At 35.0% G+C, this 12,535-nt stretch overlaps 1 long non-coding RNA gene across 1 annotated transcript; it reads right to left on the bottom strand.

Annotated features, from left to right (window-relative positions):
* Positions 1–359: 359 nt before the first annotated feature.
* On the bottom strand, positions 360–11,318 carry LOC136067764 (uncharacterized). The gene is made up of 2 exons (XR_010629180.1): positions 9,995–11,318; positions 360–685 (listed from the first exon to the last, which is right to left on the bottom strand). It is a non-coding gene; the product is annotated as an uncharacterized LOC136067764 (long non-coding RNA).
* Between the last annotated feature and the right edge of the window lie 1,217 nt (positions 11,319–12,535).

A 12,535-nucleotide genomic window follows, 5' to 3' on the forward strand; every position in this document is an offset into this window, starting at 1 on the left:
AACAACCTGGCTAGTCTGGGACTTTTGTCCTGTAGTACGACAACTGGCACGACCCTTCAGCTCCCCATATGTGCATCTTAGGTGCCTGTAGTTGGCAGCTTGCCAGTCACGAGTCAGCCGCGAGTCCTAGCTGTGAAACCCTGCTTTCTTGCACATACCTGAGTTTTTCTTCACCTCTTCTCACACACTACCCTTACAATAATTCCACCTAAATACATGGTTACTAAGTGCTAAATTACAAGCAAATTGGCACAGAATAAAGCCAACAAGATGGTTGATAAATTTCAACCTTACAAGGAAGCATTTTGAATTTCACAACCATGAACATAAGCCAGCTGAACATAAATTAGGCATAATCATGAACAAGAATTTTACAACATAAATTTAACTAACTGAATTTAGTTTTGCCATGAGCATGTACCTACTGATCAAAAACAAAAGCTGTGACGTATTAACATTGTTCAGTTGTCAATGTCATATATAGAGAATTTCGTGTTATGGATTGTTCCCTGAATACATCACAAAACGCATAACAATTACTAAATCCCATCCAGACTTCAACTGAACACTTTTTGCTTTCCTTCTTCCTTTCTTGAAGTTGATGTTGTCCCATCCTGCCACTCTCACCTAGTCGCCTTTCACTTGGCCTCACATAGGCTGATGTCCCATTCTCTTTGCTTCAAAACTATCAAACCAGAAATAATAGAACAAAAAATTTAGTTATGAATATGAAGATACAAATTATGATCACATTTAGCATACATTATTTACATTTAGTTTTTGCCTTTTGTTAAGAGCAATTGTTGATGGGTCATGAGTTTCAATTGGCTTCTTCTTTGCCTTCTTTTTTATAATTTTTTCTTCTTGGGTTTTTTGGTTCTTTGCAGGTCCTTGCATTATGACCCCATGCATAACAATTCCCACATCTTACTGCTAGGCCCTTCCTAATGATTCTATAAGGATGCTTGTAAAAGTCAATGTTGACTTATCAAAAATAATTATTGCTTTACTATATAATGAAACAGATAAAATATATATATATATATATATATAATAAAGCATAACAAACAAACATTGAACATGTTAGGTTCTAAAAACTTAGGATTTTATGTATTTAGAACTCTAATGTGTATTGTTGGCAAACCATGATCAAAACAGGTTGTTAGTTTTGTTTAGACTTGCTCAAAGTGTGGGCATTTTACGTAAAGTTGGAATTGAGAGGCTGTAGATGCATTGATGCATTTCGGCCTGGCTCGATCAATCGAAAGAAAGACTCGATCGATCGAATCTCGGGCAGAATGCTTTTCTGCAGAATTTTCCAACTCAGCCCTAACTCATTAAATGTTTTAGGTTTTCTGTTTTTACTCTAGGTATAAAAGGCAAAACCCTAGCCACATTTTTGTGTCGCTCCTGTTGTATTGTTGCTCATACTCTTCTGTTTTGTGTAAATCTCTTGTGAGATCTAGAGGAGTTTTCCTTTACACAAAACTTAGGGTTTTTAAGGTAGAGATAGTATCAACATCTTGATGATCAACTTGGTTGCTGCCATTGACTAAGTTAATCACTTGGCTAATTACCTAGATTAATCTGGTTGGTTTAAAGGGTCTAAATCTGTTTAAGTGGTATTAAAGTAGGTAGCTCTTCTGTCTGTAGATCCTTTGATCTAAGAGTTGATCCTTGACCCCTATTATCATGGATAATTTGAAGTGTCTTTCTGCTCATGTTTGTGATGATTTGAGTAAAAATGACACTGTTGTTTCTGTTGATTTTATTGATGTCTGTGAAACTCTTTGTAAGGAATTATCTAAATCTTTGAAAATTTCTAAGAAATGTAAAGATGAGTTAAAATAGGCTAATCTTAAAAAAGAGAAATTGATTGTGAGATTGGATGAGTCTAATAAAAAGAATGAATTTTTGAGAAATCAAATTTCCTATCAAGATGAGAAGATGAAAAGCTTGGAACAAGAGTTAGTTGAATCTAAAGCTAAAATTAAAAATTTGACTAGCACCAAGCCTGCTGATGATAACAAAAGTGTTTCTGTTTCTCTTAAGCCTAAAGCTGAAAAAGTTTATATCCCTCATTTCAAGAGGAATAATAATGAAAAGGCTTATTTTGCTAGGTTAGACAAAGGTAAAAGTTTTGATGTTAATGCTGAAGTTTCTAAACCTATGTCTAAACCTACTGTTAGAGAGCATAAGAAATCTGTTTTTGTGCCTACCTGTCACCTTTGTGGTGTTGTTGGTCATATTAGACCAAATTTTTCTTTGTTGGGGTAAAAACCAAAATCTGAACTAGAATTGTTGTTAGGAATACTGATGTTCCTAAATTTGTTCATGTTTGTCACTTTTGTAGTGTCTCTAGTCACATTTGTCCTAAATTGAAAATTAAGAATTTTGAATGTCAATCTAGAATATGTGATGATATTTCTCCTACCATAAGTCCAAATAAATTATTTCATATGCTTTTGAAAAATTTGAGCTTGTTGGCTTGTGAAAGGAAATTGCAGGATTTTAGTTTTTTTTTTCAGAAGATTGGTGTAATCCCTCAATTACACTCTACTTCACATGGATTTTCACCTACAAAGCCGAAGACTCATGCTAGATGGGTGTGAAAAGATTCTCCTACTGACTTGTCCCTGTTTTAATTCTTTCAATTGTTTGTGGACATGTTTTGTTTCTGTTTTTGGTCGTGTATTTTTTAGGTTGTTTTTTATTTTAAAAAAAAATTCAAAAACATTGAAAAAATTCAAAAGGACAAAAATATTTTATCTTGTGTCTAGTTTTTCTTTTTGAGGATTACATGAATTATGATATCTCTCTCTTGATTTAGAACATGCTTGACATTGTGGAGAAACTTGAATAGTATGTGTTATATAAGTACTAAGTTATTTCTGATTTTATGTGAGTAGGTACTAATTTGTACATGTACTCAAGGGTTAATTAAGAAATTGATATTTCTTGTTTGTGTACCCTCTATAGCTTAGTTAAGCACTGTTATGCATTGCATTTGCATTGTTCATTTAGAATAATATGTGTTTTTTTTCTTTTTTTTGGTCATATAGTTTTTAAAACCAAAAAGATTTTTGTGTTTTGTATTTCACATCTTGGATTTATAATCAAGAATTGGCCATATTATCTTTACATAACAAGTTTATGTACTTTGTTTAGTTTTGATGAGCTTATTTATTGCACTTTACTAGTTGAAACTTTTTAGTGCATGCTGTGTGGGAAAAATGTTTATAGTGTTTATCACTTTACCTTAATCTTGAAGTCACATATTATTTGACTGTCGGACTTGATCCTTTTGAGAAAGGTATAAATAACCATCTCACCACTGTTCACTGGCCAATCATGAACACCTTAGTGTATATCGTAAGATTTTGTGCTCGAGAAAGTGTAGCACATGCACAAAAAGAACATAAGGTGTAGCCTCGGTTTAATTGCTTAATTCTTAAAATTGGTGTGTACTATTAGGCTTGATGCCAAATCACTAAATTAAAATTGGTGTGTATATTATGAGGCAAAATTCAAGAAACTTACATGATTGTAAGCTTATGTTCTAGGAGATGTGAGAGTTATATGATATAACTCTTTAGGTGATAGTCTCTTTCAAATTCTATGTGATGAATTTTGTAGACTTTGTGTTTGACTTCTGTTCACATATCACCTCACATGTATCTCAAGCTTTTGCTAGTTGCACACACTACACAAATTACTCTTTGCTAAACTTGGTACATTATATTGTGTGTGATTTTGTTGTGGCCATCCAAGATTAAATATTCCTTGATCTTAATGCAAAATGTGTTTAATGTTTGAGAAATTAGAAATTCTAGAGTTTGAATGTACCCGAGTTGGGGATTTTGTTCAAATTGGGTTCAATTGATGCAATTGGCTTGTTGAATTGATGTAATTGATCATTATATTATGTATTCTAACTTGTGTGATGATCAATTGGTCAAATTTTTCCTAAAAACTTAACAAGTGGTTTTAAATTTTTGCAGTTTTATTAGAAACTCTATGCTCAAGTCAATTTTGTGAATTTAACTTATATTGAACTTAGATTCACTGCATTAGAGCATGCATCATGGCATATTTTTTCATGCATCATTTGTGTTTAGGATTCACATGCATTACATTGATTTTTATATCCATCTTGCAGTTTTGCAATCATATCTCTCATTGTTTTCACACATAGATGCATACACTTTGCTAAATTGGATACTCAATTTGATTTAAAAATTGATTGATTAATTTTTTAGTTTTGTACATTCTAGTATATGCTATTTCTTATATGTGAACTGCAGAAAATATTTTTCTTAAAAGATATGATGGATAATCAATGTGCAAATATTTTTCTCTATTCATGCAACTGTTTATGGGTCACATAGTGCCATGTTCGCATTTTATTGAAAGAGAGAATATTTTTTCTTCATGTGCATCCTCAACTTAGTTTTTTTTTTTTTTTTTTTTTTTAACTTGGTTTGTGTCTTTTTATTTATCCCCACCCCCTTTATTTTTTCCCAAAACTGTTTTTCCCAAAATTATTTTTCCCAAAACTTGTTTTGTTTTTCCTATTTTTATAGGGGGAGATTTTTTTTAAACCTTTGATTGTTCATAGGGGGAGTTGTCTTTATTCTCTATAGAGTTGAAGTGGTTTGTGTTCCCTTGATTCTCTATTTTCTCTTATCCTTTATTGTGTATGGTGACTATTTACTCTTTGTATGAGTTGTCTCTGTCAATACGTGACAAAAAGTGGGAGAAATTATTGATTTATGGGAATCATGTTTGTCTTGTTTAGGGGGAGTTGAAATTATTTTTGAAATGGGAGAATATAAATAAAAACTTTTTGTTGTATCTAACTTAGGAGGAGAGTTAGTTTACTTATGTTTTTATTTCTGTTTCTTGATCACTGCTCATTGATTTATATTTATGAGTTATTCATGATATATGTCTTTGTTTTGTGTTTTGTGAAGTCAAGAATTTATTTCTTGATTTACTATTTTTCTGTCATACATGCGTTTATGTGTTTTGTTTAGTGTTTCAGGAATATACAGGTTGATTCAATTGAGCTGCTGTCTACACTTGCAACTGATGGATAGTAGTTAGGATTGAATTTGTGTTATGAACATTATTTTTGTAAAGGGCTTTTATTTGCAAACTTTGAGTTTTTAATTTGTGTTTTGTCACGGATTGCTAAAGGGGGAGTTTGTTAGGTTCTAAAGACTTAGGATTTTATGTATTTAGAACTCTAATGTGTATTGTTGGCAAACCATGATCAAAACAGGTTGTTAGTCTTATTTAGAATTGCCCAAAGTATGGGCGTTTTATGTAATGTTGGAATCGAGAGGCTGCAAATGCATTGGTGCATTTCGGCCTGGCTCGATCGATCGAAAGAAAGACTTGATCGATCGAATCTCGGGCAGAATGTTTTTCTACAGAATTTTCCAACTCAGCCCTAACTCATTAAAAGTTTTGGGTTTTCTGATTTTACCCTAGATATAAAAGGCAAAACCCTAGCCACGTTTTTGAGTTGCTCCTGTTGTGTTGTTGCACATACTTTTCTGTTTTATGTAAATCTCTTGTGAGATCTAAATGAGCTTTCCTTTACAAAAAACTTAGGGTTTTGAAGGTAGAGATAGTATCAACATCTTGATGATCAACTCGGTTGCTGCCATTGGAGCTTAAAGAATAACAAGCGTGGATGCTTGTAGCTGATTGGAGAATCCAAGAAAGAAGGAGTACATGGATTCGGAGTTTGCACATAGTCGTGTCAGTAAGTTCTACTGGTGGGTAGCATTAGGAAGTCAAGTGGGGAGCTTGTAAGTCCTTCTGTATGAATTTCGATTCTTTCGCATAGTGGATTCAGGTTTACCTTGAAATAGCTAGGTCAAATCCTCCACAGGTTTTTACCGTGTGATTTCCTAGGTGATCATATCATTGTATCTTTTATATTTCCGCTGCTTTATATTCTTGATATGATTTTATGTTTGTGATAACCTAGAATTGCATAATTTGACTAAGTTAATCACTTGGCTAATTAACTAGGTTAATCTAGTTGGTTTAAGGGGTCTAAAACTGTTCAGAACAAACCAGAGTTAATAAAAGGCAAGATAAAGAAAAAATAGAGGGAGTCCAAGAGAGTTTACTGTGTCTAAACTACTAGCTGAATATTTTGTTGCAAAACCAACAAAAAGAAAAATACCAAACAAATATTATAAAAGAGATTAGAGGGGAAGTTCAGAATTGAAAAATGCAACAAAAGAGTACTTAAAAATTACAAAAGCATAGTTGATTTGCAAAACTTAAAGCTCCATGCATGCATCAAAACGAAACCCAAGAGCATATACCTAAACAGTATTAAACATTATAAAAGATCAATAATTCTGGCTTTAAATCCATAACCAAATTTAAGGTCCAAAAAAAATCCCAAAGAGGAGTACAATAGCCAATTTGAACTTAATCCCACATACCTCTAACTACCTTAATCCCAATTGGTTACAATGCCACCTTATTGACCTCAACACTAAAATGCTTTTGATGAAACAGATGCTGTGAAATTGCTTAAAATTTTGATATAAATTACCTTTCCTTCACCATTTCCAAATCCACACAATCAACTATTTAAAGCAGAGAAAAAGGAAGTTATGAATATGGATGCAACTAAGTTGTCAAATTTCTTGCAGATTAGGTTGCTAAATTACAGACGTATGAAGGGATGAGGTGGATGAGACTTTACCTCAGAATGAATTCAGAGGAAGAATCCTCTCAATCTTGTGGGCATGAAGAAGATTCAAATTTAAGTGTGAACGACCTCATTTCAGTTAATGTAAATTCAGAAAGAGAACCCTCTTGATTCTTTTGGGCATAAAGAACCATCATATAGACGCATTACCCCAGAAAAAAAAAAAAAAAAAAAAAAAAAAAAAAAAAAAAAAAAAAAAAAAAAAAAAAAAAAAAAAAAAACCTACTACAAAAAATAACTAGAAACCCAAACCCAAAAAGAAATACATCTCTCTATCATCAACTTAACAAATCTCAAAAACTCCATATAACCAAGTCGAAGCAATTAATAAAAGAAGAAAGAAAACCTAGGGACAAAAGGTACCAAAAAAGCCCTAAGTGGCTAGCAAGAATCGAACCAAATCATAAAAAATAGAAAATAAAAACAATGCATGAATCATTAACAAAATTTGGAAGAAAACCATGTGAAATCCAAATTTAAAGAAAGAAAAGTGCAAATAATTGAGGGTGGTGGATTGGCGGCTTCCATACCTTTCTTTATGGGGAGCTAAAATTGAAGCAAAGCAATTAGTAAAATGTGCAATGCAACTGTTAAAGAGAGAAGAGTAAGATAAATTGTCTTGCTACGAAAGATGGTGGACAGATACAAAGTGTTAGAGAACAACGCAAAATAAACGAAGGTTGTTATTGAAGTGATAAAGTGGGTTTTGTAGAAATGGAGCCCTATAATAACTTCAAGTTTGAGAAATCTTTGAATTCTTTTTATGTCGCTTTGATTCCTAAAAACAAAGTGGTGGCATCAATATCAAGGATTTTCTCCGTGTTAGCTTCGGTGGAGACGTCTATATGCTTATGGAAAGTGTAGGCTGATCTTTAACTGTATGATAGGTGCCTTGTGTTAGACCCAAATGCTTACAATGAAGGTTGGTAAACCCTTATTTGGTTTTTATTGCCAATGAAAGTCTTGATAGAAAACTCGATAGCAGTGTTTTTGGGGTAATTTGAAAGTTCAACACTGAAATGATGCATGGTCATGTTAACTAGGCCATTTCATATACTAGACAGACTCAATTTTGGTGAAAATGGAGGAGTGGGTTTGGTTTTTCTATTTGGACAAATTGGTTCTCAATCATGGTTAATAGAAGCAGAATTGGCTTTTCCAATAGTTCAAGAGAACTAAGTCAAAGAGACCCTATCCCCATGCTTATTTTAATTTTGGTTATGAAAGTACATAATGGGACACTACATAATGTTGTAGCCTGCATTTCAAGTTGGGGAAGAAAGTAAGAGGGTTATGGAAACTCTCCTCTTTTGTTTGTTCATGATACAATACTATAGAGTACAGGGGTTGTTAAAGTCATTAAAACGTATGAGTCCAAAAAAATCTAGCATAGTAGAAAATGAAGACTACTTAAAGCAACTCATTTCTTATTTTATATCCCTGCCCTCCATGTACTCCCTCAATTGCCCAGTATCTATCCCAACATGACCATTCAAGCCTCCCCCAATAAAAACTTTTATCCTTTTTGATATACTTTGAATAAACTCATTCGTACCCTCCCAATATTATTTCTTTATGGATTCTTCTAAATCTATTTGAGGAACATTAATGCTAACTGAGTTGGTTGTCACTTCCCCTAGACAAATTATATTAAAAAAAGTATGTCTCTTATTTTCTTAATTTGACAGCTTCCAACTTTACAGCCTTTCTCTACAACCATCCTTACCTGAAATCTATTGTTCTTATTCCCTGTATCTCACAATTTATATTTAGAAAGCTTAGTTTCTCTAGATTTGTCATCTACCCACTTCGTCTTCAAGACTATCTTCTTTCCCCACACCCCTACATTAAAGTATGGGACCACTTGCCCATTTCTCACTGCGTCTACGTCCAATGTTCATTCAGGAGGGAGGTTTGGGTTTTTGAAGCTTTGTTCGTTTCAATAAAGCCTTGCTTGGGAAGTGGCTTTGGCGACATTTGACTGAGAAGAATGCATATTGGCGTATAGTAATTGCTTCAAAATTTGGTAGCATGTGGGGTAATTGGATGACAGATGAGTCACTGGTGTTAGTGTCCCATGGGGTTAGCTTATAGGAATACATTCAAAATGGGGGGAATAGGCCGGTCCAGATTTTAAAGTTTGTCATGGTGAGTGGTGCTAATATTCTTTTTTGGTTCGATTGTTGGTGTGAGGACATGATGCTTTCCAAACCTATTCCAATTGGCCAGGGATAAAAATGCTGCAGTGGCAGATGTAATGCAGTCACAGAATGGGTTTGTTTTTTGAAATGACATATTTACAAGGCCCTATGAAGACTGGGAGTTGGAATTTACGCAGTCTTTCTTCAACTATTGATATTCTGCAAAAATAGGAGCTACAAAGGATCTTTTTAAGATGGCCCCCCCGACCACAAGTGGAGGTTTTGAGTTTAAATCTTATTATAAAGCTCTATCTCCTACTGGTTATTATTTTTTTCCTTGGAAGCCTATACAGAATGCAAAGGTCCCAAGGAAGATAAATTGCTCTACATGGACAACCACTGAGGGGAAAATTTTAATAATGGATAATCTCCGTGTGCAAGGATTGTGTGGTAGATTAGTGTTCCATGTGTAAACAGAGTGGTGAGTCTGCTGATCACTTGTTACTCCATTGTTGTTTTGCGTATGATATATGGTCAATGGTGTTTGGAAATTTTGTGTGACGCCTCAGAGTGCTCTAGCCTCCTGGAATGTTGAACAGGGAGGTTTGGCCGTTGTCAAAATTTAGTTATTTGGGGTTCTATACCGTCATGACTCTACCTACAGTTACATGGCTAATACAACTTTTAAATGTTTGGCATCATCCTATACTTTGTTTAATTTACATTAGAGCAAAACATTTCACGAACAAAACAGAGTATCAAAAGGCAAAGGCAGATCATATCAGAAAAATCTTAGCACATCTAGTGAAATGGAAAGAGTAAAACACATTTGATATTAAAAAGGGATTAGATGTGACAAGCTCAGTGTATGAAAAAGGGAATAACATCAATCTTTCATTTATATTTACCAATTCCAGCATGCAAAAAAAAGAATTGTATTTAAAAATTCTGACCACTCTTTTGGTAACAAATTAACATCCTGAAAACAGTATATTGAGGTTTGGAACTTCATGTTTACTTATAACCACACAATAGTATCTAGTATATGCCAAGAATTAGATAAAACTAAGATAAGTAAATGCATAAATTTTGAGTTAAATCAAGCTTATACCTGCGTTTCCTCTTCCTGCTCACTCTCCTTTAGGAAACTGTGTCATTTGGTTTGTCAAGTAAGCCAAGGTTCTCCATATAATTATCAACATGAAAATGGTATGACCACCCACAAATCCCCAAATTCTTAACTTGTTTGCTCTTTGGGTCATATGAAGAGAGCTCACAAAGAGATGGTCCTTCTACTTTTGCCTCCACTAATATATTACCATTATTTTGAAGACCTAATACCCATTTAATTTCTCCTCCGTTGAGATCAACAGTGGACTGTTTAGTCCAAGAATAAAAAACGCCATTCTTTCATCACCCAAATGGCACAACACTCGTCGTCTGCATGCCTATCATAATGAAATAATAGAGAAAGCGATCCCCCAATTACTGAGGTATGAACACTGTGAGTCCATTCGGATATACCATTTGGCAATGATATCACATGAAAAACCTCATCACGCAAATCAAATGACAAAACCAATGGGCCACAAGGACCGCCGGGCTTGTACTCATATTTCCCCGCAAAATGGACATCACCATTTAAAGAAGTTGCAGGATGATGCCAATCAGTAAAATTAATACCCGGAGGAAAAGAGGCACTAGTAATTCTCCAACACCCCTCATTAAGAGAGTAAACCTCAATTTGAGGTGGTGTGGCCTCTTTAGATATATTAATTCGACTTGGAAATGCAATCCTCACTACCTTATAATCATTAGTTCGCGGATCAAACCCGAATGCTTGGCGACAACACCCAATGTATGAGCCATGTGCCTTTATTTGACAGTAATGCAGGGCTTTGGAAGGGTAATAAATTTTCTAATAGAGGGATTCCAAAGAATATAGCGCTCTTGTTCATGGAGACTGAACAAGCCATTCGCGGAACCAATTAACATAAAATGTTGGATACGACGACTCGTGAGTGGGAACCCAATGTTTTGAATTTGATCAAATGAGTCATTGTTATCGTCAATTAATTTGTAGTAATCTACAGAAGAATTATCAACGTAGTGTCTAAAAATTAATTTGTTAGGGTTGGAGGGAAGTGAAAGTGATCGAGTGAGATGGGAATTGATGAAGACAGAGCTTGTAATTAGAGAGTTCCATGATTTAGAAACGCACCTAAATCGAATTAGGGATTTGATGGGAAGTCTGTGTAGAATTTCCAGCACCGCTTCCTCTGGGAGATAGTCTGACATTCCTAATCTTAACCCAATTTCAAGCTTGTTCTGAAATTTTCAATTTGGAACACTAAGATAGATGGGGATGAATGAGAGTTTTGAAAACGGTATCGTTGTCTCTCTTTTCTTTTTGGCACGGTTTTGCTTTGTTTTTTATTTTTTGCACTGCGGTTTTGTTGTAAAATGACGATTACTTTTACTAAAAAGAATATTGAAACAAATTAGCGGGAAGATTTTTAACTTTTATAAAAAATAAAATAAAATAAGGGGTGAAGATTCCCATCATTGAAACCCTCCTCCAATATCACACTAATATTTAGGGCCGTTTGGTAGAAAAGTATGAGTAGTATTGTTTGTACTTTTTTGAAATATGTATAGGTGAAAAAGTGTGTGGAAATATGTGTAGTGTTGTTTAAAAACTGAAAATGAGTGTTTGAAATGCCCTACAGATGGGGACAAACAAGTCAAGAGAGTTGGTGGGGGGTAGAGAGAGTATTCACTAAGCGGGGAGGGTAGGCAGAGTTGAATCTGACCCAGGCAATATGCCTTTCACTATTGGAAAGGAAGCATCAGAAGTGGAGCAGCAACAAAAATCAAGTGAGGGAGGGATGTATTTGGAGACAACGACATATCAGAAAGAGAATTCGAGGTTCACATTCAAAATGAAGCAAAACAAGGTAGAAGTTGGGCCCGAGGTTAGTGTTGAGAAGCTAGAAGTTGCAACAGGCCCAATTGCTATGATATTTGATAAGGAAGAATGCTGGACTGGGGAAAAACTAGGCCCACAAAGCGGGCATTGGAAAAGGCTGGCTAGAAAGCAGGCTTGGAAAAAATTAAAAGAGAGAGCCCAGTGCTATTACAAGAGCTAGATGCTAATATCATGGAACTCAGAATAGGGAAAAGGAACAAACAAACCTACAAAAGATAGAAGTGCGAAGGTAAATCGGACGGCGGAGTGGCAGCGACTGCTAGGTAGCGCCGCTGAGCCCAATGAACGTCTTGGCTTGGAATTGCCGGGGACTAGGATCAACCCCGGTAGTTCGAATTCTCACCGATGAGGTGAAATCCAAGAGATCGATCCTCGTCTTCCTCATGGAGATGAAAGCAAGCTCAAGTAAGGTGAAGGAAATTCAGAATAAATTGGAACTGACGCAAGGCATTTCAGTTCCAAGTGATGGCCCAAGTAGAGGTCTTGAAATGTTGTGGAAAGAAGGTACTGACATCCATTTTAAGAGTTGTTCACATTCGCACATCAATGTGGTCGTGGTTGGAGAACAGGGCATGCCGTCGTGGAGAGCTACGGGTTTCTACGGACACCCCGATGCAAGCAAAAGGCACACCTCATGGAAGCTATTGGAAACATTGAAGGAGC

The sequence above is a fragment of the Quercus suber genome, unplaced genomic scaffold (assembly GCF_002906115.3).
Source record: "Quercus suber isolate HL8 unplaced genomic scaffold, Cork oak 2.0 scaffold_84, whole genome shotgun sequence".
Classification (NCBI taxonomy): Eukaryota; Viridiplantae; Streptophyta; class Magnoliopsida; order Fagales; family Fagaceae; genus Quercus; species Quercus suber.